The sequence below is a fragment of the Anas acuta genome, chromosome 1, assembly GCF_963932015.1.
Source record: "Anas acuta chromosome 1, bAnaAcu1.1, whole genome shotgun sequence".
NCBI classification, from domain to species: domain Eukaryota; kingdom Metazoa; phylum Chordata; class Aves; order Anseriformes; family Anatidae; genus Anas; species Anas acuta.
The window spans coordinates 74,093,878-74,118,889 of NC_088979.1; the positions used below are offsets into that span (position 1 = coordinate 74,093,878).

Below are 25,012 nucleotides of genomic sequence, written 5' to 3' on the forward strand. Positions count from 1 at the left end.
AAAAAAAAAAAAAAAAGGAAAAGAAAAAAATGAAAAAAAAAAAAAGAATAAAAAAGGAAACTGCATTTTTTTTTCCTAAATAATATGTTCAATAATGTTAATTAATTTCACTATTAATTTCACTAATTAATGTTCAGCCACTTCCAGGAAACCAGGACTCACCATGAGTAACAGTTTATTGGGAAGGCAAACGCCATCACTCCTACAGTTCCCCCAGTTCTTTTTCTTTATTCCGGCTGACAATTTATGGTATGGGATATCCCTTTGGCCAGTTTGGATCATCTGTCCTAGCTATGTCCCCTCCCGGCTCCTTGTGTACCCCCAGCCTCCTCGCTGACAGGGTAACATGAAAAACAGAGAAATCCTTGTCTGTATGCAAACACTACTCTGCAACAAACAGAAACATCAATATGTTATCACCACTATTTTCATAAAGAAACCAAACCACAGCACTGAGGTTTTATGAGAAAAATTTATTCTGTCTCAGCCAAAACCATGAGAGTACCATGGAATGTTTTATTTCTTTTTACTTCAGTCTTAAATATGTAAGTCCAGATCTGATTATTGTTAAAAAATAATCAATTCTGTTAAATAATAATCAATATTGTTAAATAATTCAATAATAAAGAGATAGCTACAAAATTCCAGTATTATTTAGCCCTTCCAAATTATTTAAGTGCCCTCATAATTTAAGCTGTTCCGAATTAATATGTTAATTGTATAGGAAAAAACAAAGAACTTGATTCAAAGTTGTGGAATGTAGTCATAGATAAATTCTGCACTCAGTCAAAAAGACATCTGTACCTAAACACATAACTAAAACTATATTCTCCACAATTCCATCACAGTTTTGTCAAATACAAAACTGTAGACTTCAAAGTACTGGTGGCTTTTGAAAATTGTGACTCCAGTCATACATGATTCCAAAGGGTTTGAAGACCCTAGTGTATCCACTAGGTATAATACAGGTTAGTATAAAAACTGAGGACCTGCTGTGAAATTTTATTTTACTTCATGATGCAAAGTGCAACGTGCAGGACCTAATCTAGCAATGTAAGTTAAACAGGTACCATTTTCAAACCTTCAATTTAGGAAATGAAATGAAGAAAATTTAAAACAAGGAAAAATCACTACAATACATTAACAACACCAACAAAATCTTTGCACTCTGGAAATGGAAGTAGTAGGGAGAAAAACAAAAAAGTCAGGTACAATTTATACAAATCTTCATAAAGCCTGACATTATTTTTGAGATCAGGGTCCACAGATGCCCAGGATGAAGCAAATAAGCTACATAATTTGTTTCTTGAAATTTTTCTATTGTATTTCAATTAATTATTTCCCCTCAATGCTAATGAGCAATATTATTTTGGCTTAGCATGGGGAGCTTGCACTGACATAATTTCTGTTAGAAAAAACTCACCATAGTCTCCTCAAAGATAGGAAAGTATACTGTAATTGAGAAATGGGAATGTAAGAAGTTGCTTGCTTTCATTTTTATCTACGTTTCCTTAGAAGCTTACTTTGAAAAGGCTATGAGGAATTGTGGGAGATAGGCAAAAGTAGTACAGAAGGAGATAAAGGAAACTTTGAAAAGAACATGTCAAAGAGCTTGGAAAGAAACAGACAAAACTATTACAGAATATGCTACAAAAATGTAATTTTAGTAATCCCTAGAAAGATTGCAATATACACCAGACATTATTGTGTCTATTTCTTTTAGCAATAGATTGGTAAAATTTCATTCTACGTCCTTGATCAAAGTTGGGAGTTGGGGTAACATCATCCTTTTTTTTTTTTTTTTTTTTTTTTTTTTTTTTTTAATACGTATTTCTGCTAATCCAAATAGACTTTTACTAAAGCTTTGCCTTTCTGATAAGCATAATATCATTCTCACAATATCAGCTGCAGATTTTTCTTTACCAATCATTTCCCTGTGAAAAATTGTTGTGTTTTGCTTCCTTTTTTTTTTTTTTTTTTTTCTGAAACTTAACGTTGATTCCACCTCCTTAATAATGAGACTGTTAATATCTCTTGCTCACAACAGTGAATGATTATGAATGCAATAAGAATCACCTACTGTTTCCACCATCTTCTGAGAAGGTGGTCAGGAGATGAATCCTGTTAATGTTTGCAAATATATTGGTGAACTATATGAGACAGGTTATCTCATTTCTCCTGGTCTGTTAATTTCACTGCTGTAGATCACTGAGCATTAAAAATGTGTATTTCAAGAAGTTAAACTGCAGTATAAGCTTTACTGGCAAATACAGCTCAAAACCCTGAAATAGATGAAAGGTCTCTTTTTTTTAATTATTTATTTATTTTTTTTAATGATTTGAAATGTATCTACAATATTCTTCCCCCACAGAGAATTTAAAGGTATGAAACAAATAACAAATTTACTGCCATGATACTGGCTGTTGCAAATATGCAGAACTGAGGATCCAAATTTAGTTGGTAAATAGAGAAGTTATTGAAATAGGATGTGTATTTAAGAACAATTTATTTCAAATTGCTGGAGAAAGAAGAAATAGCTTGTTTTCCCCAAACAAGGTGTTATACTGTAGCTGAAAGGATGTGAAATTAAATGACAATGACCTGATATAAACTAGTTCTAAAATTCTATTTGCTAATGTTTTAGTTAATATTTATGGACATTTTTATAGAAATATTTAATTACATTAAATATATATATATATAATTTTAAAAATAAATGAATAAATGAATAAATGAATAAATAAATAAATAAATAAATAAATAAATAAATAAATAAATAAATGTTCCCCCAGGTCTTCTATTCTACCCTTTTTAAAAATGGGAGTGATGTTTCCCTTTTTCCAGTCATGGGGCATTTACCTGACTGCCATTATTTTTCAAATGTGATGGACAGCATCTTGACAACTACATCAGCCAATTCCCTCAGGACTCTGGGATACATGTCATTGTGCCCCATTGATTTGTAGCTGTTCGGTTGTATCAGGAGGTCCTGAACTTGCTCTTTGCTTACAATGGGAGGGACACTGATTCCCCAGCCCCTGTCTAGAGGCTCGGGAACCTGAGAGATGTGAGAAGCCTGATCACCAGTGAAGACCAAGGCAAAGAAGTTAAGTGCCTCAGACTTCTCCACATCTCTTATTACCAGTTCTCTATCTTCATTTGTCAGAAGCAGTAAACACTCCTCAGTCTTCCTCTTGTGGCCAGTGTACCTGTAGAATCCCTTCTCATTATTCTTTGCATTCCTTGCCAAGTTTAGTAGTGTCAGTGCCTGGGGTTTCCTCATCCTGTCTCTACACATTTGGACAGCGTTTCTGTACTCTTCCTGGGCCAGATGGCCCCGTTTCCACCATCTGTGCATTTCCTTCTTTTGCCTAAGTTTGACCAGCATGTCCTTGTTCAGCCATTTTGGTTTCCTGTCTTCCTTGCTTGATTTATTGCATATGGGAATAGAGAGCTCTTGTGCTCTAAGGAAAATATCTTTAAAGAGTTGCCAGCTCTGATCAGATCCTCTGTCCCTAAGGACCGTGCCCCATGGGATCTCATCCACTAATTCTTTGAACAGCTGGAAGCTGGCTCTTCTGGATCTTTGGGATCCTGACTTTGCTCTTAGCCAGGCCCATTTCCCTTGAGATTACAAACTCATCCAGGGTTCACTGCAATCCAGGCTTCCTCCAGTCATAACCTCTTTAATGAGCCCCTCCACATTGGTGAGCACCAGGTCATGCACCAGTAATGCTTCTCCTCTGGTTGGTTTCTCTAATACCTGGACGAGGATGTTGTCCTTAATGGACTCCAGGAGTCTCCTGGATTGCTTACTGACTGCCACGCAACTTTCCCAGCAGACATCTGGGTGGTTGAAATCGCACAAGAGGAGGAGAGCCTGTGAACAGAGGGCTTCCTGTAGTTGGGAAAGAAAACCTCATCAACAGACTCCCCTTGATCCGGTGGCCTGTAGTAGACCCCAACCACAAAGTGTCCTTTGTTGGTCTGGTCCTTAATTTTTACCCACAGGCTCCCAACCTGCTCTTGGCTGTTTCTCAGAGTCAACGCTTCACCATCTATTAATTTCTTAACATTGAGGGCAACACCCCCACCCTTCCTTCCCTGCGTGTCTCTCCTGTAAAGCTTATAGCCCTCCACTCCAATGTTGCAGCTGTGTGATTCGTCCAACTATGTTTCTGTTACAGCTGTTAGAGCACAGTTTTCTAATTGCACTGTGTTTTCCAGCTCCTCCTGCTTGTTTCCCATGCTGCATGCGTTGGTGTAGAGGCACTTCAGCTGGGCTATGGACCGCATCACATTTTTAGAGGAGTCCTTCCCAATTCATATGGGACGATTCACGGTCACGATTCTCAAAACATTGCTGAAGCCCGGGATTGAACCAGGGACCTTTAGATCTTCAGTCTAACGCTCTCCCAGCTGAGCTACTTCAGCCCTGCCTGAGTAATTTGATAAGCTTTTACAATGAAATATCTTTCTTGAGAGGGTGTCGGTGGATATGGCCTATCTAGATTGCTTGTTTCCCATGCTGCATGTATTGATATAGAGGCATTTTAGCATGCCCAAGATCATAGAATCTGAAACCCTGAACATGGAACCAGCTATGCAGACATTTACCTGACCCATATGCTGCCTCCTCTGTGGGCACTAGTCTCTGGCTGGGAGGACTGAGGAGAACACCACTTTTGCTTCTGATCCCTTCAGCATCTTTCCATGAGATATAGAGTTCCTTTTGATGATTCTTAGTATCCTTATCACAGCCGGTGTTGTCCCCATGTGGAAGATCAGGAATGGGCAATAGGCCTCTGGCTTAACTAAGTTTGGTAGCCTCTTTGTGATGTCACAAATGAGGGCCACAGGCAGGCAGCAAACCCTTCTCAAGGGATTGTCTGAGCTACAAAAGGGCACATCAGTGCCTTTCAGAGAGGAATCTCCAATTACCAACACCTTCTGTTCTTTTTTAGTGGAAATGATTCTTAAACTAGTGGTATGCTGGTCTACCTTGTTGCAGTTGCCATTTCCTGGGTCTTGACTATTACCATAGTTGTTGTTGATGCACTCTCGTTTTCTGAGCCCCAGAGAATCACATCTTTTGTGTAGGGACTTTTCGGGGCAAGGGGAAGATTCCTCACTCTGCTCCAAGCATAGGACTTCTGAGCTGAGGAAGTCTTCCCATACACCTGTGACTTTTAATGGCAGAAATTAAGCAATTGCTTCTGTATGGCACACAGATGGCTGTCATATAAACAGCTTCAACAAATCATTTTACATTTATCACTTATATTTTCATGGTTTTACTATAAATTCATAAAGTCTCAATTCCATATATATATATATATATATATATATATATATATATATAAACACCATAAATCTCATCCAAGCAGGCAGTGTGAGCTGTAATCAGTATGAGATGGTACAACAGCTACTTTCTGATCTGTTCTTAATACAGAACTGCAAGTATTTTTCAGTCAGATATAGCATGTAATTTTTAGTAGATGAATTACTTCAAGTTTGATGAACTGGCCTCATCCAAAATTATTTTGCAGGTATCTGAAGAGAAGGACTTAAAGGCCAGTTCATTCTTCCATTGTATAGGTGCTCTAACCACCAAAAAAAAAAAAAAAATGTTACAGATAAAATGGACATCTCTTAGGATTGGAGAACATATTCTGTGCTCAGTTCTACTCGATTTTCCAGAAACTCTTCTAGGTACTTCTAAGTAAATAGTCCTGACTGTGTATGGGGGACCAGCTCTGAGAAGGGTAATACTGGACTGGGAAAAACTATGATTTCTTATACAGGCTGGATCATACAGTTGCATGCTGGTCAGATGGTTCCAGGCATGATGCCTGCTGGGACACTTCACTCCCCTCTTATACTGTAGACAGAAATTAGGTATTTCATGCAGTGTCCTCCATTGGTAAAATACCAAACCAATATTTAATGCTAGCAGCAGCACAGAGTAAATATTGTATGCTACTTTTTGCTTCAAGTTACCATTCTTCTTGGATGACTTTTATTTAAACAGGCTGCATCTTCCATCTGACATAAAATAGAAGTCTTGACTGTGCATAGCATGCATTTAAATTTAATGAGTACAGATAAGAATCTTGTTCTGAAGTCTAGGAAGACAGAAATGTTAAACCTGATTTGATATCCCTGATAAACATGCTAGCAATTGTGACAAAAGAAATCCTGATAAAAAATATCACTGCAGAAAATACTGAAATGAATGAAAGAGGATAAGAATCAGTTCTTACATGTAGTAAATGGATAGTAAGGTGCCAAATTTATGAACCCATTCCCAGAAGCAATGTTTATCAAACATCAAAACCAGACACAGACTTTATATATACATACATACACATATATACAACATAAAGTCCTAGAAAAGTTATTTATGGTTACCTGAAAATATAGTTATTAGAAAATATATATAGAAAATGTAGTTATTCTGGACCCATTTGTAATACTGCCTTTAGGAGGCTGTTAAATAACTCACAACCATATTATTTGTCAAATAACTTGTTCAACATACTTTTAAATAGAGTATTCTTGGAACATTTTGCTTTCATTAATTCTTAACACTGCTTATGAAATTTCTGATATTTAAAAAAAAAAGTTTATCACAGTGTTTATAGCACAGGGGTCTTATTTGTTCTTTACTGGCATGGAGGTTCAAGAACATTATATGGGGAAAAGGTGGAAGGCATTCAGACTATTTTGCAGTCAACTCATGCAGTCAAGACAGGAGTCAAGTATGTCTTCACCCCACTGTCAGCAGTGCAGGCACTTCCAGGGAGCATATATGCATAGTGCACCTGAACCTCAGATGCCTGCTGCACAGAGAGCTGGTAAATCTTTGAGATGATGTTGAGAACATGGAGATAGTTTTCTGAATCTGTAGCTGCAGCTATAAATGAAATTTACTACATTTTTTTTCTCTTTTCCTGGTTTGTTTTTTTTTTTCAGTTGTTATTATTATTTGACAGAATTTCCCAACAAACTGCACAACTGCTGGGAAACACAGTATGAACACATAGTATGATCCCTACTTGCTTGTTTTCTTTAACTCCATTCCCAAAACATATCATAAGTCAGGACCCTTTATCAAAATATACTCTCAAAGATATTGTTCAAGGTTCTACCCTGGAAGGAAAACAAATCTAAAACAATTATAATGAATTAACTATCCTTCCTTGTGAAATAAAAAGGTATACTGGTTCCATTCCCTAAGATTCTGTTTTTCTTCCCATCTTGTTTGTTTTGTATATGTGACAGAATATAGTTTTAAAAATGAAAGATTATTTATATCTTATGTGTATACCTAAGATATTCACTCTTGAACATATAAACTAGTCTTCCAGTTATACTGCAACCAAATTATATATAATGGTGAAATCAAGTGTAATAGTAGGTTTGAAAAAGACAAAATGAAGAAAGAATGAAACTGTATTCAAGACAGGAGAAAGGTTGCAAAACACTTCTGACAAGATAAATGACTAGCAGAGTATTAAATATTTTCTTGGTGATAGAGAAAAACAGTTAATAATTCTAGTCTATTTTGCGTTTTCTTATAAAACCACCCCCAAGAAGGGAATAACTGTCTCTGGAAGACAAGGCAAGGTTGAGCCTAGAGAATTCCCGATACTCAAAACATAGAACAGGAAACTGCAGATAGAGCAGTCTACAGTATTAGAAAATTTGTAGCAAGGAAAACATTTGGTCTTTTCACAGGAGAGATACTTTGGGATGTTTTTTATTACCTAAAAAAGAGTGTCTGGAAAATCTAGTGCATTTCATAACCTGTCTCTTGTTTCATGAAGAAAGAAGGTACAAAAGAACAGAATACTATTAAGTTCCTTATTCTTTTCTAATTTCAGGCCCAAAGTGTCAAAATACTTCAAGTATTTTGCATTTTCAACACAAAGATAAACTTTAATTTAATTTTAAGAAAAGGAGACTAATTTATTACAGCTGTTCACATTTTTCCATATTTCACCAGCATAAATAATAAAGCTTATTTTTCATATTCTTGTACTAGACCCAGGCAGGTCTACAGCATCACTTTGTTCAAATATTCATCAATTCCTTATAGGACATCATGTGTGATTTTGTGAATGTGAATCTACAACATATTTCTGCATTTTTTAAAAATTTATCATATTATCTCACTATAAAATCTGAACAACGAAAACACAACAGACTGCTAGCAAAACATATTCATAAATAATAGTAGCTGCAGCATATTTTACCTAATACAATTTAAATATTCTAAATATTTAAATGTGAAAGATTTCACACCCATCCAAGAAAACCAGGATTTCTAAACATTGAACATCTTGAATCTATTTGAATCTCTGTTTTTCTGGTCCATATCTTATCCTTCTTTCACACATAAAAGTAAAATATTGGTATCCTCCTCTCTATAGCAGGAAAACATATGTAATAATTGACTGTGTCAAAAGAAGCAAACAGCTTGAAATTTACAAGTCATGTGGTTTGTCAAATCCTAAATAATAATAATAATAATAAAAATAAAAACACCCACAAACAAACAAAAGCCCAACTGGGAATTGTATGTCCCGTTTCAATTCCTTTTTATTTTTTTCTTCCTTTTAACCTTATAACTACTATCTTTTTCTTGAGAAAACAAAACAAAACAAAACCTTCAAATGGGATTATTCATTTAAAAATATCTGTTTAATTTCTCATGGCTGTGTAATCATGCAGCCTCTATCCTTTAAACAAGAAGATACCAGAATCAGGGTATATTAGAACTTACTGGTAAATCAGAATTTATGCCATAAACTGATATTCTGACTATGAAAGTAGAAAATAATTGTTACATGCATAGATGCAAGTGTGAGAACATGCGTTAGCAGGAAGAGCTTTGGGTGTAACAGGAAAAGATAAAATAGTTGATGAAAAGCTTATCTTATGATGCACCAATTTCTGGGTTTATTTTCTTGTAGAACACCTCCTGCAACACACATACACTTTACCTTATTTGGCTGCAAGGTGTTTTGTTGTTGTTGTTTTGTTTTGTTTTTATAACTAGTTTTTAAATAACAATTTGGGAGATATTTTATTTTTCTTGTTCTGCAATGTTGTACAATTTGTGTAATGAATATTTTTATAATGAAAGATTTAGCTCTGCTGAATGTGGCTAAGGAACACTTCAAACTAAAAACTCTGAAAAGCGGAAAGATTTTGCAAAAACAATTTATGAAATTCCTATTCGTATACTTAGATGCAAGGATTGATGTATTCAGGTGACTTTGCTCCTCTTCCATCCAGCAAAAGTAAGGAAAGGTCTATCTCAGTAAAATGGCTTGAAAAAGCCATTTGAGCCAAAACTCAAAAAAGTCATGGGTTTTGGATATAGTAGGCCTAACACAAAATCTGTCTGGTAGAACATCTTTTCTGGTTGAAGCCACTCATTAAGTCCACTGCCTCCTCTCTACTGTTACTTTCTGTGAATGTTTTTTTCTCAGTTTGGAGACCTGTACAGGGCTTTCAGTGTCACCAGAAAATCACAGTCTTTGCTACCAGTTTCAGAGATATAGGCAGAAAGATGAATCAGTTGCAGTCAGACCTGGAGAGTGTGAAATCATATTCTGTGTACAATTTCTCCATCTAATTCTCGCTGGAAAAGTGCTCATTTCTCTTTCCCCCTCTCTATGTCTCTGCATCTTCTGATCTTCCATATTCAGACACTTTAGCAAACACACAGTAATACAGCAATATGGTTGATATGACAGAGTTGGCTAGTCGACAATTTTCTGCATTCAAGGTCACAGTATTATGGTTTCTAAAATATGCAAAGCAGATAAATAGTGGTTATATATTGCTGATATTGGACAACAGTCTACTGTTTTTTGTTATCTCAAAGAATGACTTTTCACAATAAAGATATTCAAATCTACTTTAAGTTGATTTGAGAGATGATTGCTTTTATTTCCTCTTTGCATTTTCTGAACGTTACCAAACTTCTCTAATGCTACAGCTCAGTTCCATACCTACAGAATATTTGATGGTGTAATATCAAGATTTTAAGCAATAGGAATTTGGGATAATTACTTTAATCCCTAGTAAGAACAATGCAACAAACAAGACATCTTCTGAAAAAATCAAATGAAAATTTCATGCCATACTACACTATTTCATTCCTATCCCATTCTGCAGCAATATATATGCTACAAAAATAAAAGCTATTTTAGGTGCAAATTTGTTGCATATGTGACAGGGTATTGTCTTCTGGATTGTATATCCTTATCCACAATTTAAAAGTAATATTTTGAAGATAACGTATTTGTAATATTTCTGAATTTTTGAAAAATGTGTAGGAAATTATATTTGGATTTAAGTTGCTGAGGTACTTTTCTTTTGTTTTGTTCTGCCCCCTTCCCTCACCCCCAGCAATATTCATCATTTCCAAAACATAAGTTTATTTAGGATATTTGATGACTAACAAAGTATTCAAGGTGGATTCCCATTTGAAACAACAGCTTTAAGGTGCACTGCTTCACCGTATATCTCTGAAATATGACATATCTATATGTATATGCTTAAAGATATAGAATGCTTTTATTTGTAAGAATTATTTCTACAATATTTATTTAATCTATTCTGTGCATAGATTTGTTACAGTGTAAAAATTTTTTCAGCTTAAATAAGGAACATTTGATCCTGAGGGCCAAACTACAAAGACTTGATGCAACAATAAGAAATCAAACATTTTCATTTAAATTGATTAAAGAATATTGTAGCTAGTCCTCTGTTCTCAGTCTGTCTCACACATGGAACAGAGACTTGAAGTTTTAAGTAATCCAAATCCTTCCAAATTACAAGACTTTAAAGTTGTGACTGGCCTAATTTCTAAAGACATTTTTCAGCAGCATTTCAGGAAGTATAGATAACACGCATGATTCTTAAGAACTTTGATCTTTTTAGGGCTTCTCTCTTTACTTATTGTGACCATTTCTTCTAGTCCAATCTATAACATTTTCCTGTACAACCAGGAAGAATTTAAGATAAATTTTCCACATTCATGAACACAGTTCTATGTGCATTTCATTTAATAATTAAAAAGTGAATAGTCTTGGATAGTGGCATATTTTTAATTGTGATTTAAACACTTTCAAGGGAAAAAAAAAAAAAAATCAAACCAACAACCCATCATTCTTTTCATCCAAGTTGCAAAACAAACAAACAAACAAACAAACAAACAAAAAAAGTAGGATTAATTCCTCCAGGCAGTTGGCAACAAATCCAGATAAATGAATATTATTCCTAGTTATTTAAGTTTAATTTCTATGTACAGACAAAGAGCCCTTTTATATGATATAAGTCCTCTGTATCTACTTTTGGATCAGCTTAAGAAGCAAATGATATAAAAAGAAAACTTTGTGCAAGCAAAATAAATATTTATGAGCGTATCAGAAATTTATGTTAGGAAAAATGAAATAAATTTTATAGAAAAGACATGAACCAAAATAGTCAGAAATGAAGTTTGGATTTCTGCTTCCTCTGCTCAATAAACTTTGTCATGCTATGTATGCACCATTAACCTTTGTTGTTGCAAGCAGTTGCATATAGTGTCATTGCTTTCACTCACCAAACAGAACAAAGAATATTAGCACAGACTTGTGAGAAAGAATACAAAACTATATGTGAGATATGAAATAGTCATTGCTGCATTCACTTGAAAAACATCCTCATTGCTGTTATGAAAAATATAGTCATTATACGAGAGTGACCAAATTGAGGTTTTTGAAAATTGACTTTCAGATTTATATATGGTGAACAGTAAACGCTCTAGGAACATTGAATATGAGTATAATATGAATCTTATTTAATATTAAGATAAAATGGTGTTTGTAGCTGCTTGAAAATAATCACTGTTCAATTATAGTATTGTAGCCATGTCATGACTCACTATGAAATTCAGAAAAAAAAAGGTTTTATTTAATATTTTATTTATTTTATTATTGTTCTATCCTATCCTATCCTATCCTATCCTATCCTATCCTATCCTATCCTATCCTATCCTATCCTATCCTATCCTATCCTATCCTATCCTATCCTATCCTCCATTCTAGGTAAAAAGAAAACAAACAAACAAAAAAAAACACCAACACTATAATCTTGTAATTAAATGATAACAGAATTCTCAAAGGTACACAATTCTACTAGATACAGGATTTCTGCCAACAATGTCTTGTAAGTCTTACATAGTTTGATAAGTGTTGTTTACCAAGCTGATGTGATTTTTCTCTCACTGAAACTGTTTCATTAATTTGATGTGTGAGAAATAAATATTTGCTGTGCAATTAATTGAAGATGATTATGGTCTAATGGAACTTTCCCATGCAAACCAGTATTTGGCATAACTGGTGAACAAAATTGATGTTCCTGTAATAGTTTTGTTCACTACTTCAGTTAAGTTTTAACTGAAAAAACAGTTTCAGTAAGTCAAAACAAACCAACCAAAAAAACAAACAAACAAACAAAAAAAAACACCACCAATAAAACAGTTACCATGTGTGCAGATATTTGCCAAAGCTATGGAAATGGTAATGACATAACAGACAGTAAAAGATTATTATTATTATTATTATTATTATTATTATTATTATTATTATTATTATTATTATTATTATTATTATTATTATTAACAAAAATACATAGCCTTGTTTTCAGAGTCTCATGCATTCATCTTATATACACAATATTTTATATAAATATATATATATAACTTTATGGTGAGTAAAACAGAAAGTGAAATATTTTTGTCTATGCTATAGTAAGATATATAGATCCATTCACCATATTACCTAGATTGAAAATTGCAGGAAAGATAAGATAGACCTCTTTCTCTTGTATCAACACTTAGCCACATCCCAACTGTGGGATTTGATCTAATAGTACTTTTGGTAGTAGCACAATACATAGCTCATAGTTCGAAAGCTATGATTTATTCAGTTATTGTAAGTAATTTAGTAAGTAAGTAAGTAAGAAAGCAAGTAAGTAAATAAGGGGAAGTCCTGAATGGTAGCTGTTCCTAAGGCTGCATTTCAGAAGCAACACATATGTAACAAGACTAGTAAGTGTACTCAAAATGAAAATGTACGCAGAAAACTAAGAAACTAGATAAACTGAGAAAATATCATGAAGATAAATTATAATTGATTGTATCTCTAATATATATATGGAAAAGTTCAGTAAGGTTATTCTAGATATTCAGATAGAAGTCATTGTCAACCTCTTTTAAATCCTACATCTACTTTTTTGTGTTTTACATTTGTGATAGCTAGCACAATTGGTGCAAGGCTCCCTACAGTACTAGTCCATCCCTCTGTAGGATAATTGAACTTTGTCTGAGAAACCAAGGAAGTGTTTCTCAAATCCAATAGAAGCTAAATAACACTAGAATAAAGGTAGGCTTGAATCTTGATAAATATTTCTCTTGCAATTGCATGTAACACTTGAAACATAAATATGTATATAATTATGTAAATCTAAATACAAGTCTATATCTGAATACATATGATTACTAAAATGGGTCAGAAGGAAAATCTGGATTCTACACCTGAAAGAGGTGCAATATGTTTTTGAATAAATTATTTATGAAACTTCTTTAAATGTCTCTGTGTGTTTTGTGCGTGTGTTTGTGCTTTCATTGTTTGATTGATTTATTTTTTAATGCCAGCCACCATAACAGGAAGTTCCTTAAAAGTCTCTAGATTCAAGAACAGATCTTCCTTACAATAGAAAAATAAATTTCAACATCTTAGGAAAATGTAGTCAGAAAAAAGATACAAATGTATGTGCCTCGTGATTCTTGAGAATAACTTTAATTAATTTTGTGCGGAAACTTACTTGTTAGTGCTGTGAGCTGTTATTTTGGCTAAAATGTCAAGCTATATTACAATATCAAACTGTGTTATGAAAAGGATTTAAACTTTGATCTTAAGGTTCCTGTTGGTACATAATCTTTAATGTCGATTACATTACCAGTATTCTTCAATATAACTATGAAATTAAATTGAAAGTAAATGCATTAAAGGAACATTCTGGCTCCAAAGGTCAGCATTCTAAGAATAAAAACCAAGCAAATGAACAAACAAAAAATGTTAGATAGATAGCACTGTCTATCTTTAAACTAGATAAAGGAATAATATTTATTTTTATTCTCACTTCTCAATAAACAAACATCTTTCCCATTAATTTGGTAGTGACTATCTTGTGTGTGTGATGAAGGTCTGATTAGATCAGGAAATGCACATTATTATACTATAGGCTTCAGAACTTCAGAAAGCTTAGCCAAAGTGTTCTGTTATGTGGAAAAAAAAAAAAAAAAAAAAAAAGCTAACAGAATAAGGCACGGATTTCTATGCCTCAGGGAACCTAGAAAGGCAGAAAATATCTACTCTTTATAAAGTGTAGGTCTATTAAATGATAGATTAGGTTTGTTCTGTAATGTATTTAATGCATAAATGGCAAAAGTAAACATAGAAAATAAAGCAGAAACAGAGATGAAGAAAAATAGAGTCAGTAGCAGGAAAAGGGGCTTGCTGAATGATTTAGTATCACTAGAGAGGATACTCAACACAATAGCATAGTTACAACATGCCTTTTCTACAAAACACCATATTGGCAGCCATGGGAGGTTCTTCCATAAATCTTTCTTTAAACTACAGTAGAGAATACATTTAAATGACAAGCTTTTATCCAAAGGTATCTATGGACATAGCAAGGTATTCCCCAAATACTTTGAATATCTAATCTCAGAGCACAGGGAAGGAAACTGAAACAGAATATTAGGCCTGGATCTCAATATCAGGGTGATATCACCTTTAAGGCAATTCACAGACAATTGCTTTCCTCCTTCTATTTAAAAATTTTGGTAGTATTGGAGCAAGCAAGCTTTGCTTTCCAACCCCAAGTGCTCATAACCCTTTCTCCTTGGTGCTTTTTCAGTGTGCTTCTGGCTGCTTGCATGTTCTGTTAATTTAGGTGACATGCATGAAGAGTGCAAGTGCCCCAAGCTTCCTAGTGAGCAGCTCCCAAGGAGCATTTCCTTTCCTGACATTAACTGCTCTGATCTCTGCCTTGAGGTGAGGTCACCTTCAGGACCATGGCTGGCTCTAGGTGTCAGCTACACAGAAAGTGCTAAAGGGAAAAATTCCTGGTGGTTACTCTGTGAGAGATGACAGAAGAGCAACATGCTCCATCAAAAACAAATATCGCAGTAAGGGATTTTCCAAAGCCAGCAGCAGACAACAATAACACTTCCAGGTTTTTTTTTTGTCTCTTGTGAGAGTGGTACATTAGTTTTTGCTCATGTTTCTCAAACAAGTAAGAAACAGCAGCATGAGTCCTGAAAACGGGGAAAGAAACAGCAGTGAGTGAGAAAGCTGTTGATTCCAGGGTGACATCTCCATGAAGTCACACAAAAACACACACATGGCTTCATCTCTACATTAAACCAAAACAGTAATGTCTCACCATTGCTTCTTCACAGTCAAAATCCCAGCCACAAGCAACTTGCTGAGCAAATGGCATTCTCATGCCAACCATTGCTGATGATGCAGTATCCACAGCAAAGATGCGGAGAGTTTGGAGGGCACGTGCCCGAGGAAGTTCTTGCTCCAAAGGACAAACAGGCCTATTCATTTTCTATGTGTTTTTTTTTTGTTTGTTTGTTTGTTTTTGTTTTTTGTTTTTTCCACAAAATTTTACAGTTTATAAACAAAATGTCTTCACCACTAAAGGACCCTGTTAAAAAGCCCTTTATAAAGCAGTGATGTTAAGAAATATAACACAATTTCCTTTGCGATAGTACTCTGCCATAGAAGACAATGCAAACTTGTGGTATCGTCATTATGATGAAGTAGCCACAAAACCAATATTTCATCTTAGGGAAAGATAAACCCTCTGCAACATTTTAAGAGAACCTGCCTGCCAACTGTAAAAACATATAGTCTAGCTAAAACATGAAAGGAAAGCCTTCTCATTTAGGGCCCCATGAAGGTCATGTGGTTTCCTTGGTTAGCAATGTGTTTCTTTTGAGGGTTTCAGAGACACACATATTTTCTTTCTGTTTACATTTGTTGTCATTGGGAACTACGTTCCTCTCATTTCTCAACTACTAGTAGTAATAAAATAACATAGCTGGGGGCAGACTGCCAATTAAATAGGATTGTAACAGTCCATATTAGAAAATGTTAGGGCTGTTACAATGATGATCAAAAATGAAAGAAATATTGTAATAAAAAGTAGTAAAAATACCCAAAACATAATTGTTCATAATCAATGGCAATAACATTACACCAAGACAGGTTATGGGCAAAGGGTAAAGAGCTGAATTGAAATTATGTCTAGTGGAGATTTCTTCAAACAGCAGAATTTTTGAAATTTTTTACCACTGCTGATTCTCTCTATCAAGTCATCCTCAGAAAAGTACATCCTTTGGGCAGTCTGGCAGCAATCCCTTACACTGAGGAGAAGCTTGCCTTAAGACATATAAAATCTTTAACATTTAACCTTGCCTTTCTAGGTCTGAGAATGAAATTTCACATATCTCTAATGAAAAATATGACTGCATACTTAATAATATTTGAAAAGTTTAACATTTTTTCCAATTTCATCACAGCAGAGGGAAATGGAAAACTTGAAAAGATACTTTAAAACATTAAGCTTCCCCTTAATACACTGCACAGACATATGACACAGAGGTGAAATTGAACTAGCTACTTCTTCCTTCAGCAGTTGGCCCTGGTAATTTCAAAATGATTTGTCAGTTCCCCATCATGCATAATACATTTTTTACTTGCCTCACCTCTCCCTCTTCTCCCTCCCCTTTAGAATTCATAAGCCACCCAGTAAGATAGTAGGGACACTTATATGCATTTTATTATCTATATTTATATTAAAAGACCCTTCCATGCTGAACTAACAACTTAAAAACAAACAAGCAAACAAAAACAGAACTTAAATGAGCTTTGTTGAATGTAAGCATGTGTACAATAATGGAGAAAGATGCTGTTATGACATGTACATGTATTTGTTTGGATCTGACAGCTGGTTTAGATTCCATCCGCTACCCTTTAGGGATGTCACCTGAGAGTGATGTTACTGATACATCATGATGGTCAGTTGCTGCCATTTATCCAATACTTATGGTTCAGCAAATAGAAGCAGAACTTGAACAACAACAACAAAAAAAGCATTTTGCTACTACAGGGTGCTGCAGAACACTGGGCTCCTAACGTACCTGGTTCTATAAAGTAAGAAGTTCCTAAAGAATTTCTAATGTGAGAAGAGTATTTGATTCAAGTTTCAAAGACAAATATGATACTCTGTTTCAGCACTACAGTGATAAATTAAATTACTTTGGGCTCAAAACTATTAACTATAGTCTTTTAAGAATCTCCTCTGTCATTCTTGTTAGAAATAACTTCCTAAGAACGTGGATCAGTGCTTTATATTGCAGCATCAATACCTATTTTGTGACTCTTTACTACACTAAGTAGTTAGACATTTCTCAAATACAGTCCCTGCAGCATTTAGGAGTGTTTTTTTTTGGGAGTGTAACAATTATAATTTAACTGTAATGTTTAAACTTCACAGTCTTATTCTTGCTAACTTAACGGTCTCCTCCCATCCTACAAAACAAAACAAAACAAACAACAATGAAAACTGAGAAACTGACAATTTAAACAGACTTGATGACAGTGACAGGTCTGTTAGAGCACAGCCTATTAGGAAAAGTCAGGCTTAGATTGGTTTCCCCTACCTACATACACAGCTCTGTTCCAGTAGAGGTTACCCATGATCTATAGATTGCACCACAACCTTAGAAAGATAACACATCAAGAGACCTGAAAAGATTTTCTTTCTTACTTTGCATAAGTAACTAACAGGAGGTAGTGAGTATGTTAGAAATCTATATAATGGAAATAGAAATCAAAACAATTACTCCTCCAACTTTACAAAGGTAAAGGGTAATAAATAAATAAATAAATAAAATTTAAGAGGATGAATAATGGTTATACACCTATTCTGATCCTTAGTTACTTGCTTATGATGAAATTTCCCTGCATGTCTTCCACAGATAATTATCCACTATTTTTTTACAATAATAAACATGATTAAAGCAAGACATTTTTAAAATTAGATGTTTTAATATGTATATATAATTGTAGATCTAGTTGTACGTAAGAGATAAATTAAAGCAGATTAAGCAATACTTCTTTTCATACGCTAAATATTTTATAGGTTATCACATTGGATGAGTTTTAATAAAAACATAATGTGCTATGCCTAAAAAATGTAAATTGTAATTGCACAACTTTAATATTAGGATTTTCAGATTTCAGTATAAGGAGAAAACTCATGATGTAAGAGAACAGAGTAAGATAACTATGTACAATTTAATAATTCTTTTGACATTCAGCCATTCAAACAGGAAATTACCATCCTATACAAAGTACAAAATGAATTCAAAAGAGGGGAAAAAGTGAAGAAGTTGTCTACTTTTATCTTTCCCAATCTCCTCAGTCATCCCCCTCATGATTACCTCACTTGGCATTGTCAAAGGAAGGTCAACCACCTTCCATTACTCAATGTTGTTAAAGAGAATCTGAAAAAATCCCAAGTTTCCTTTTCAAAAGCAGGATTTGCAAACATCAGAAGAATCTGTGCCTTAGCTTCTGGAGCAGAAGGAGAGATGCTGATGCTATCAACAATTTTATACTAATGGAAAAAGGACATGTGCTCATCATGGATAGAACAGAGAGATCCTGCGAAAGAGACAAATACAATCAAAGCATCACATTTTCCTTTTAGGATTCTTCCTGTAAGACTTCAGTGTGGTTGGCCTTAAACACTCAAAAGTTGTATCAAATTAGACTCTGAAACTGTTTACCAAGATCACATAATAGTGAATTGGGTCTTCAAATTTCTGATGCTCAGAAGCACTGGACAATGGAGAAAAATTGGATGGTTTCCTTTTTGTTTAGTTTCATTGTTGAAAGCACAGTAGACACCTGCAGACATTTTAAAGATGTTCTTACTTCAAACAACAAATACTGTTGAAAATAGTTAACAATGCTGTGAAATTTTTAGAGATAGAAAATGACTGTGTTGTTTGCTTTAAATATTTTGTTTTGACTTTAATATATAAATATATATTAGTTCATAAGGTTCCAAATTTATTTTAACCTAACCAGGACAAGGAGTTGTGTATGGCCAGATCTTGAGTTAGAGTCAAGAACTTTCAGACTGAAAGCTGGAATCCCAGTCCCTCTTTTCATCTGAAGACACTCTAGAAACTGGCTGTTATGACAAATGAGTTGCAGCAGCTTCCCTTTCTCTGGCTCTGTTAGTGAATGAAAGTTGTGGTGGGTGCTGCTGCTGAACTCAGTCACCTTGGCTGATTCTGCTCTGAAATTACATGGGGCTCTTCACGGGACTCACTTATACAGAAAGAGATTTAGTTTGGAAAAATGATGTGGAAAAGAGAGGAGAGGAGAGGAGAGGAGAGGAGAGGAGAGGAGAGGAGAGGAGAGGAGAGGAGAGGAGAGGAGAGGAGAGGAGAGGAGAGGAGAGGAGAGGAGAGGAGAGGAGAGGAGAGGAGAGGAGAGGAGAGGAGAGGAGAGGAGAGGAGAGGAGAGGAGAGGAGAGGAGAGGAGAGGAGAGGAGAGGAGAGGAGAGGAGAGGAGAGGAGAGGAGAGGAGAGGAGAGGAGAGGAGAGGAGAGGAGAGGAGAGGAGAGGATTAACTCAGCCTGAAAACTGTCTACAGAGGAAATTTTCAGAGACTGAAAAGGAATTCAGTGGAAGGAGGGCAAACTTGCACCACAAGCAAAATAGATAAAAAAAATTATAAAAGGCAACACTTTACAAAAATGCAAGGACTCTGCCAGTTCCTTGGATAGTTCGTGTTTGCAGGAGTGGATTAAAAGTTATATTAAATGAGAGATTATGCTGGCCAGTAACAATGTTTCCTCATGGATCTAATAATATCCCTTCTAATCAAACTGCTCTATGTATATATCATTAGAGTGTATTCCATATATAAATCTTTTTTTCATTTCTGTTTTAAAGTTAAAAGAAAAAAAACAACTCTTTAGACAAGTAGTGGAAAGCATTACATTTTATGTGATTTTTTTTTTCTAACCTTAAAAGAATATGAAAGGAAATTAAAAAGAAAAGTTTTATCTCTCCAGTCCCTATTGGTGGTTTAAAACACACAGCATTTTCACTGTTTCAGTTTGACAGTGTAACGTATAAAACGTTTGCTGATTAAAGTAAAACCCAACTATTTCACAGTTTATCTCATGTGTATAAGATTTACCTTTTCCTAACCCATCTCTTTCCCTAACTGTTACTGTCTTCTCCGCAAGGATATAAAACTGTAAGTTAGTTGCTTCATTAATAACACCTGTGATTTTCGCCATCTGAAAACAAATATGTTGGGTTTATGAGAAGGCCTTATTAGCTTTCAGGTCCTTATTTTTAGAAGGGCATTTAATGCTAGACAAAGGTGGAGGACTGCCACCACTGGAAACTCTTGATAGTATTTATTAAAGGAAATGACAAAGGATGACTGTGATAGTATAAGCTTCCATGTATCACCCTCTCACCCTCCCAATAAAATTCGATTCTGACTTATTTTTTTCTCCATTTTTCAGGTATCATTTTGCTTTTTTTTTTTTTTTAATAGTAGAATATGAAGCTCCAGCTTCTCAAAAGCCAGCTAGTTTTCTTTTTCTTCATTTCCTTTTTTTTTTTTTTTCTTCATCAGCTCAAAAGCACTTGAGAAAACAAACAAAAACCTCTATGAATTACAAGGAGTCTCCAGAAAAAAAAAAAAAAAAAAAAAAAGAAATGGGGATATTTATTCAATGTTATTCATATTTATTCGATTGTTAGAATTCCATGTTTACATGTCCATGAACCAATGTAATTTTTGACAATACAGATTACTGATTTACAGATAAATCACAATACAAGAGGAAAATGTTATTAGCTTCATAATTTTTCTTTATTGACTGCAAAATTATTGTAAGGAATTGGAACTTTGGATCTTATATGATAAACAATCCTTGTCACATAATTTCATTTGTGCAGCTGTCAAAAACATCAAAGAGCTTTATAGGAAGCATCCTGTCTGGGAGCTGTAGTTACACCACACTAATCTAAAGATACATAAAAAAGATAGTGTTTTTACATTTATCTTTAGGATATCCTCTTCCTCTTTTTCATCCGCCCTTTAACATTTTATTCTTCTATCTCTACACTTTTAGTTTTCTATTTCCATGCATTAAATATAGTTTCTGTAGAGATAAAAGTTCATCGCTCGATACAAATGTATAATGTTGTGATAATGCAAGTAAGTAGGATTTGAAAGGAGCTAATGCCATGCTTTCAAAGTTCAAGCAATTGTCTTGCTCAACCCAATTACACCAACACTGACATAAGTTCCAGAGCAACTAGCTATACTTCAGGGAGAAATCATATTTCAGGCTTATATCCTCCACCTCAGGTTTGTTTGTGAAATTAACAGCACAATAAATAAATAAATATATGAATAAATAAAAAGAAGGCTTTCTATTTGCTGCTAGGTAACGTTAACATTAAAGTTAATAATTTCTTTAAAGGGAAAATAAATGCATTCAGTCAAACAAATTGCTCCAGTTAACGTGGATATGCCTCAAGAAGTTGAAATGGATGTATAGTGTAGAAAGACTACATCTTTTTTTAAAAACTTTTTAAAAACTCTTCCTGCCAACAGGTGAAGAATACTTACATTAAACTTACATTAAAGTCTGTTGCTTAGTTTTGATATGAGAAAGCATAAAGATGTGTTGATTTATCAGTGAACAGAGCTACTCTTGAAATGGTTTTATCTTTTCCGTTGGATGTTTGAAAGGGTAATCTTGATAACAAATTATTTTACGTACAGATTGTCTTATACCTAGCTTAGTCTATGGCCAACAGGACTGTGAGGTGTAGGAGAATTGACTCTGATGCTTTCACTATAGTGATAGCACTCAGGAGACTGAGAAACTCTAACAAACGTTGTCACCTTCTTAACCAGTGAAAAGGTAATAGGCAAGGTAAGGATTTCTCTAGGGTGTACAGTTGCCACATTTTTGGTCAAACAATGAGATTTCTAGCCCACTGTAATGTCAGTTTGTATTGCAGCTATATCATCGTCCTGACAGGATTTGCAAAAACAAGATTTACAAGAAGGGGGTTGCTTTGTTTTGTTTTCTGTGTGATAACAATGTCCTGCCTACTGAATATGATAGCTCCCGTCTAAAGAAATATTCTTATTGGTTTACTGGAACTCTTGTGTTTGCAGTTTGAGACTGCCGAACACCCCGAATGTAGTTTCACTTCAAGCCAGTTTATTAACCAGAACATGTATAAAAATGTGTCTTTGTTATTGAATTGATTTCTCAGTGAGAATAGAAAACATGATATTTTGTTCTTTGTACTAGCTGCATTTAAATTTCAGTGTGGATTTTAAATGGATTTTTTTTGATATTGATCTATAAAGACCAAAATAATTTTGTTTCTGCCTTCTATGGTACAGCAGCAGACAGTGAAATACACAGTAGTAAAAATTTCCTCAATTTAACACAGAAAATAATATTTCCAGGCCAGAGGGGCAACTTTAGTGTGGTTCTCCATTTTCAACATAGAAGAGAGCAAAGGGAATGGGGATGGAGAGAAAGAGAGTTAAAGATGTAGATAGAGGCAAAGAAGAGTGTTTTGACTCTATAATAGCATTATTCATATTGCACTCTGTGGAGTTTTCTGAAATGTAGAATTTCACATCAATAAGCTGAGGAAGAACTGCAGCTTTCCATTTCTTATGCAAGTGCCAGATAATGTCAGAAAAAATTGTGTTCGTTACAGCATTGTTGAGATGGGCTGAGAGCTGACCACATGCATTAAGAATACTCTGAGCATGCGTGAAGGATTGATCTAAAGCTATAGATGAAATCTCAGAGTAGCATACATGATTAGGAAATTGTGCAGTTATCACTTTTAGGTGTGTCCACGATCATAACACTGAACTACTGTGTTTGTTCTGGTAGAAATATTTTGATGCATCAGGTAATGATGCAGACTGATAGAATTTAGTGTCACTATCCTGCTTGGGTTGTTTGTTGAGCATTTAACTCCTATTTGTATTTCTCTGAACGAGGTTCAAGAAAAGAACTCCCAGAAAGGGTAAGTCATTTTAATATACTGTAGACTCCCTGCTGCTGGTCAACAGAAAGATCCCACAGAATCCACTGGATAACCACACTGCATTTCCTTTGATGGTGGTGTCAGCTGTCAGCAAAAAGAGACTTAAGATCATTCCACTCCTACTGAGAGAATATGGAAAAATCTTCCAGAATTCAGAAGCACACTTCATTGCGCAATTAAAAGCAGCTCTGCATGTGGACATACCCAGAAGATCAAGAAACTGTTAGCAGGTTCTATATTTCTCTGCATGGAAAATCTCAAATTCCTGATCAAGCAAGAAGAAAAGATGCCACCCATTAATGTTTATTAAAGTGTTTTCTTAATCACACATGCTTTTAAGTCCAATAAAGCTATTTTCCCCCAGTGATTGTATTTAAACTGCAATTAAATTTTGTATTTATTAGTAACACAAAATACTGGGGTCTGAAATTAGCTGACTTCATAAACAACTTGCTCTAAATTCAACCAGCAAGCTGCAGATCCACTACTGATATATACTGCTGGCAGTTTCATCCATACCAACTTACGGATAGGAACAGTGAAAAAATTTCGTCTCCAGATTTCAAATGATTAATAGCACATTTAATTCATATTGGTTACTAAAGAGATTTATACACATGGTAAATATTCTGCTAGTATTGAAATTTCCTCTCTTGGCTGTAAGAATTAGTAATAGTTAAATAATTAAACTAAGGTAGGAGTTTTGGTCAAAAGAAATAATGTACTCTTTCCACATTTCACCTGTCATATCCGCCCAGTTTCTCTATTTGTGAATGAGGGTACAATTGAAGTATTTGCTTTTCATTGTGAATTTCATTTTTGCTCCTGTTTTGTTCTGCCTACAAGTAGAAAAGATTCTGCAATGCCTTTAACTTCCTACTAGGCTAAGCAATGCACTACTATGGAGACACCCAGCAGGAGTTTACAGAGTCTGTATTACCTGGGCAACCTGAAGATGAAGAACATCTTAAGTTTTTCGGGTCAGTAGATATAAAGCAGCTTTTGATGTTCTCTCAGTCTGTGCTAGTGACAGCCCTCTTCCATCTTGTGTATCTGATTAGAAAACAGAGAGAAACCTCGAGGTCATATGCACTAGTCCCCATATAGGATCCTCCCATGTCGTTCTTGACACTCATCTTTCTCTAAGGTCTCCAGCCTCCCCAGATAATCTATTCCAGAGCTCTGCTACTCTTACCATTAGCAAACTTTCTACAATGTTTACCTGCTTTCTTGGACTCTAGATTTATGCTGAATAAATCTAAAGAATAAACTGGATGCAAATTATCTTACTTGTTTAATATGTGCTAAGGAGATGTCTGCTTCAAGCAGTTTTATGTTGTCAAGTAGCTATTTTTGGGTAGTCATGAACTACAAGGCACTGTTTTATTTCACACTGCTGTATTCACCTGCATTTTTATAGACACTCATAAAATGCCTGATTGCTTTTCAGGGTTAAATACCTCCAAATAAGGACCAGTGAAGAGATACTACTCTGAGATTGTTTGTATCTTCCTTCATGTCTTGTTATCTATTTTCATGGCTTCAGTAGAAATTTGCACAGAATTTATTTTCTCATCTCTTGGTGATACCATTATAAATTTCAAAACAGATCATGTATTTGTACTTCATTTAGAAATTACTTAACTGTGCTGTTCCTCCAGGCTGCAGCCACAGAGCAGTGAGACATCTGCACAGTTACTCTCTCAATTTTTCCGCTTATCATAGTGAAAACAA

At 34.7% G+C, this 25,012-nt stretch overlaps 1 protein-coding gene and 1 non-coding gene across 3 annotated transcripts in view; both read right to left on the bottom strand.

Annotated features, from left to right (window-relative positions):
- Positions 1–4,361: 4,361 nt before the first annotated feature.
- On the bottom strand, positions 4,362–4,434 carry TRNAF-GAA (transfer RNA phenylalanine (anticodon GAA)). The gene has a single exon. It is a non-coding gene; the product is annotated as a tRNA-Phe (tRNA).
- Positions 4,435–18,271: 13,837 nt separating this feature from the next.
- PNPLA4 (patatin like phospholipase domain containing 4) overlaps positions 18,272–25,012 on the bottom strand; it is a 50,558-nt gene continuing 43,817 nt past the window's right edge. Inside the window, exons 10-12 of one of the 2 annotated variants that reach the window (XR_011096740.1) lie at positions 24,219–24,331; positions 20,367–20,469; positions 18,272–19,058 (exon numbers count right to left, since the gene is read on the bottom strand). The gene's annotated coding sequence lies outside the window, so the exon portion shown is untranslated. Of the gene's footprint in view, positions 19,059–20,366; positions 20,470–20,906; positions 23,544–24,218; positions 24,332–25,012 lie in introns of those variants that run through there. The other variant, XR_011096750.1, reaches the window with a different exon arrangement.